The sequence below is a fragment of the Myotis brandtii genome, unplaced genomic scaffold (assembly GCF_000412655.1).
Source record: "Myotis brandtii unplaced genomic scaffold, ASM41265v1 scaffold1032, whole genome shotgun sequence".
Lineage (NCBI taxonomy): Eukaryota > Metazoa > Chordata > Mammalia > Chiroptera > Vespertilionidae > Myotis > Myotis brandtii.
Window position 1 is genome coordinate 203,790 of NW_005353467.1, and position 5,822 is coordinate 209,611.

General features: G+C 40.9%; 1 protein-coding gene across 2 annotated transcripts in view; it reads left to right on the plus strand.

Annotated features, from left to right (window-relative positions):
- The first annotated feature begins 6 nt into the window (after positions 1-6).
- Positions 7-5,822, plus strand: part of MARCH8 (membrane-associated ring finger (C3HC4) 8, E3 ubiquitin protein ligase) — a 126,851-nt gene continuing 121,035 nt past the window's right edge. For both annotated transcript variants that reach the window (XM_005856580.2, XM_005856583.2), the window contains exon 1: positions 7-180. The gene's annotated coding sequence lies outside the window, so the exon portion shown is untranslated. The remainder of the gene's footprint in view (positions 181-5,822) is intronic.

A 5,822-nucleotide genomic window follows, 5' to 3' on the forward strand; every position in this document is an offset into this window, starting at 1 on the left:
TGGTGGGCAGCCCGGGAGTCCCTGTGAAGTCCAGCCCGAGGTCCTGAGACCTTGGACAAGCCAGCCAGCCCCTGGATGCGTTCCCTGGCCCGCAGACATAGAATGAAAGTGGCTGCGCCTCCCCTCTGACGTGCGGATCCGAGACCTGCGCACGTAGGAAGCTGCACGGGGAAGGCTTAGGTAGACCGTTTCCTTGCTACGCTTTGTTTCTCGTTAAATCTCCCACCGACAGTACGTGGGTTCTTGTTCACCTGGATGAAGTTTTTAATGAAAACTTAGATAAAGTCACAATGGTTTATGTTATTTTAAAAAAATGTAACGGAACCTTCTTTCTTAAAACCGTATTTGGAAACCCAGTTTGTAAAATGATAAAAAGAAACGTTTCTCTGTCTCGGAACACAGATCGACAAGAGCCGTTACGGAGTTGAGGAAATGTTTTGTGTTTGTGTTAATTTGATGGGATTCGGAGGATACATCCTTGGCCTGTGTGCAGTTTCACTTTTCCTTTGATGTTGGTAGACTGTCCTGCAGTTGACAGTTCATGTTTCTCACATATCCTGGGAAAAGGCCCCACATTTTCCAGGGAAGGCTTTTCTCTTCCATGTTCTCTTGCAACCCAGGCCCATGGGGAATAATTGGGAGACCTCATGCTCATTGCTGGTTTAGTTGCTCAGGCACAAAACGGAAGTGGAAGACTTTTTGCAAGAGTTACTGAGATCGGAGGAACTGTGAGATAATAAATGTTCATCGTTTTAAACCAGAGTTTTGGGGTAATTTGTTATGCACAATAAATTAATGGGCGGCAACAACGCATTATGTATTGTTTTAAATTTTGGTGTTGTGTAAAACTATCATTGACTCTTACCCATCATTTTGTTAAACACAGTTTATGACTAGTAGGTAATAGTATATTTCTGGAAGTATCCTCTGAATTATTGGGCTGAGCATTAAGTTTAGAATAGTTTAAATTTGCTTTCACTTTTAAAAGGGGTAATCTCTGTGATGCATTATGAATAGCAACCAGGTTATGTTTTGGTGTTGTGTAAAACTATCATTGACTCTTACCCATCATTTTGTTAAACACAGTTTATGACTAGTAGGTAATAGTATATTTCTGGAAGTATCCTCTGAATTGTTGGGCTGAGCATTATGTTTAGAATAGTTTAAATTTGCTTTCACTTTTAAAAGGGGTAATCTCTGTGATGCATTATGAATAGCAACCAGGACGGGCCATTTTTCATATTGTCATGATCTGGTAGCTGTTTTATACTTAAAGTTATAGACGGTATTATATCTTAGGCAGATTTATTTGATTATGACTTTAACAAAGGCATTCAAAAATAATTATTGGGGAAAGACTGAAGTTCCCTAGGAGGTAACCTCTTCTTACTAGAACCATAAGTAAGGAAGTTAAGATTTTTGTTCTTTTCCTCTGAATATTTCTGTATTTCAATTGAAGAAAGAGTGTATGACCATGGAATATGGATAAGGGATGCACAGTGAGTTGTGAAATTTGATTTTAAACATGAAGACATGTTTGAAAAGTTTGAAAGGATTCTCGGTCCTTTATTTTGCTTTTTCAAAATGCAAAAGGTGTATATTTATTAGTTACAAAAATTAACATATAAAAATACCTGAAATAGTATTTGAAAAAATCAGATCATAGAAATTTTCTAAAAGTTTTATAGTTTTAGTTTTTATATTTAGGTCTATGACCTATTTTTAGGGGTTGCTAGAGTGTGTGGTGTGGGGTATGGGTCTAGGTTCATTATTTTCCTTTTTGGATACACAATATTTTTGATGGTATTTGTTGAAGATTATCCTTTCCCTTTTGAATTTCTTATCCTTTGCCTGTTGAATTGCCTTGGTATTTTTGTTAGAAATCTACTCTTGATATTTGTGTGGGTCTGTTTTTAGACTCTCTCTCCTATAGATTTATATGTCTCTCCATATGTCATACCATATTGTCTTCCTTACTGTAGCTGTATGTATGGTTTGAAATTGGTTGGTGTAAATCCTCCAACTTTGTTCCTTACTTTCAAAGGTTCTGTGCATTTTAATAAATATTTTAAAATCAGCTTTTTAGTTTCAAAAACTTCTTGGGATTTTAATTGGGATTGCCTTGAGTTACTAGATCAGTTTTTGGGAAATTGCTATCCTAATATTGAACCTTTGAATCCTTGAATGAGGTATGTATATCTCTCCAATTTCTTTTTTTTAACCCTTACCTGAGGACATCTTTATTCATTTTTAGAGAGGGAAGGAGGGAGGAGGGAGGGAGGGAGAGAGAGAGAGAGAGCGAACATCGATTGGTTGCCTCCCGCACGTGTCCTGCCTGGGGATTGATCCCACAGCCTAGGTATGTGCCCTGACTGGGAATCAAACCTGAAACCTTTTTGATGTACTGGATGATGCTCCAACCAATGACCCACCCAGCCAGGGCTCTAATTTCTTGCAAAATGTATTTTTTTAGTTTTATAGTATTCAGGCCATGTGCATATTTTATCAAATTTATTTCTTCATTTTTTTAATATTTAGATTTTATTATAAAAGGGATTAAAAATCCTTTTCCACGTGTTCCTTGCTAATATGTAGAAATACAGTTGGTTTTGTATGTTACCTTTATATCTTGTAGCCATTTTAAATTCACTTATTCTAGTATTCTTTTGCTTAGGGTTTTAGAATTTTCCATACCTACAATCATTGAAAAGATAGTTTTACTTCTTCCTTTTCAATCAGTATACAGTATCTTCCTTATCTTCTTTCTTTCTCTCTTTCTCCCTCCCTCACCCTCCTCCCCTCTTCCTCACTCCCTCCCTCCCTCCCTCCCTCCTTCCTTCCTTCCCTTCTTCCTTCCCTTTCTCTCCTTCCTCTTTCTCTTTTCTTTTTGTTTTCTTTCTTTTCCTTATTGTACTGTGTAGGTCCTCAAATTCAGTATTATGATAGAAGTGATAAGCATACATCCTCATTTTGTTCCCACTCTGAAGGGGAAAGTATTCAGTCTTAATACTTGATACCAAAAGCACTAACAATACTTTTTTGTTGTTGTTTGTTTGTTTGTTTTAAATTCAAATTCTTTATTGTTTAAAGTATTACATGAGTCTCCTTTTCCCCCCATTTACCTCTTCCCGGCCGCCCCCACTGCCCAATGCGGTTTTTTAAAATGTTAAGTTAAACTTAATAAAAATTAAGACACTGTTAAGAAAAAGAAAAGAGATGCTACTAATTGGGAGCAAATACTTGCAATTCATATATCTGACAAAGGACTTTTATCCAGTGAATATAAAGAACCTCTATAAATCATTAATTAGAAGTCAGACAACTCAATTTACAATATTGGTAAAGAGATTTGGGTAGATACTTCACAAAAGAAGATATTTGTGTTTCCAATAGGCACATTTAAATTTTTCAACATATTTAGTTATTTAGGGTAATGCAAATCAAAATTATAAACAACATTTAGCCTACAGGAATGGTTAAAATAGAAAAGACTAACAATATCAAGTGTTGATGAGGATATAGAGCAGTAGGAATTTAACATAAGTTGTTAGTAGGAACGTATAATGATACAGGCACTTTGGAAAAAGTTCTGATTAACTTTTACTTACACTTATTCTATGACCCAGAAATTCCACCCTGGTTATAAAATAAAAACTTGCATTACAAATGATTTATGCCCCAGTGATCAGAGATCAAACATGGCAATAGCTCAAATGTCTGTCAATAAGTACACAATGAAATACTACCAAGCAGTAAAAAGGAAACTTCTGATAATGTCACAGCATGACATTAGCAAACATGCTGAGCAGAAGAAGCGGACACAAAAGAATATGTACTATATAATTCCATTCATATTTGTGCTAGAGCCCAAAACCCCCCAAAACACCTAATCTATATAATAAAGGCCTAAGCGACTGTTATGGCGGAATGATCAGGAAGAGCCATTGCTATGATGCACACTGACCACCAGGGGGCAGACGCTGAACACAGGAGCTGCCCTCTGGTAGTCAGTGCACTCCCACAGGGGGAGCGCCGCTCAGCCAAAAGCCGGGCTCATGTCTGGCAAGCGTAGCAGCAGTGATGGGAGCCTCTCCTGCCTCCGTGGCAGTGCTAAGGAGCAGTGAGCTGAGCAGTAAGGAGCAGCAAGCAGTGGGGCGGTAAGAAGCGAGGGGTCCCAGACTACCAGAGGGATGTCCGACTGCTGGCTTAGGCCTGCTCCCCGCAGGTGGACATCCCCCGAGGGGTCCAGGACTATGAGAGGGTGCAGGCTGTGCTGAGGGAATGCCCCTCCAGTGCACGAATTTTGTGCACCGGGCCTCGAGCCAGTAATAAAGCAGATTAGTGGTTGACTGGGATCAGAGGTGGCGGGGGTATTGACTGCAGAGGAATTTAAAAAAAATTTTAAATTGATTTTATTGGGGTGACATTAATAAAATTTTATAGGTTTCAAGTGTACAATTCTATAGTACATCATCTGTATATTATATTGTGTGTTCGCCAAACAAAGTAAAGTCTGCATCCATCACCACTTATTTCTCCTTTACCCTCTTCTACCTCCCCTTTCCATCTGGTAATCAGCATACTATTGTTGGTGTTTGTGAATTGGTTGTTGTTGTTTTGTTTAATCACTTCACCTTTTTCACCCAGTCCTTAGTACCCCTGCTCTCTGACCAGCTGTCAGTCTGTTCTCTGTCTCTATGAGTCTGTTTCTATTTTAGTTTATTTTGTTCATTAGATTCCACATGTAAGTGAAATCATAGAATTTCTCATTCTCTCACTGGCTTATTTTACTTAGCATATTGCTCTCCATGTCCATCCATGCTGTCCTAAAAGGTAAGTTTTTCTTTTTTATGGCCAATTAGTATTCCATTGTGTAAATGTACCAGAGCTTTTATATCTTCTCACCTACTGATGAACACTTGGGCTGCTTAAAGATCTTGGCTATCTATTTATATAAAAAGCCCGTGGCCCTAATGCCGTAACGACCAAAGACCGGTGTGGACGGGAGGGGCTGTGAGCGTGCAAGGCACACGGGTGGGCAGGGCTGTGAGCGTGACGGGGCGGCAGGTGGGGCGCACGCAGGTGGGCAGGACTGCAAGTGCGGTGAGGCGGGCGTGGGTGGGCAGGGCCACGTGATTTTGCGCGCTGGGCTTCTATAAATAACGTTGCAGTGAACAAAGTGGTGCATATGTGCTTTCAAATTCGTGTTTCAGGTTTCTTCAAATATATACCCAGAAGTGGAATTGCTGGGTCATAAGGCTGTGAGTGTGTCATATATGATCTTTATTATGTTCAGGTATGATCCCTCTGTTCCCAGTTTGCTGAGAGTTTTTATCATAAATAAGAGGCCCAGTGAACGGATTCGTGCACATTGAAAGGAAATGGTGGCCAGCAGGGCGGGACTGGGGGAGATAGGCCGGACATGCCCTGGATCCAACCTCCTGTGGGCCCTCCCTGGCCGGCCACATCTGAGGCGGTGCTGGGGCTCAAAGGGTGTCTGTGGAGTGAGTGGGGTCCCTCCAGCCTGGCTTGCAGGGATTGAAGGGATCCTGGAGTACGAGAGGGCACTCTGCAAAGTTGCTGTTGCTCAGCAACTCCAGTTTGAGCATTTGCCCCCTCGTGATCAGTGCGCATCATAGTTACCGGCCAGTTGGCTGGTCGGCCGGTCACTTAGCCTTTTAAAGATATACTAGAGGCCCAGTGCACAAAAATTTGTGCACTCGGGGGTGGGGGGTCCCTCAGCCCAGCCTGTGCCCTCTCGCAGTCTGGGACCCCTTGGGGGATGACCACCTGCTGGCTTAGGCCTGCTCCCCGGGGGATTG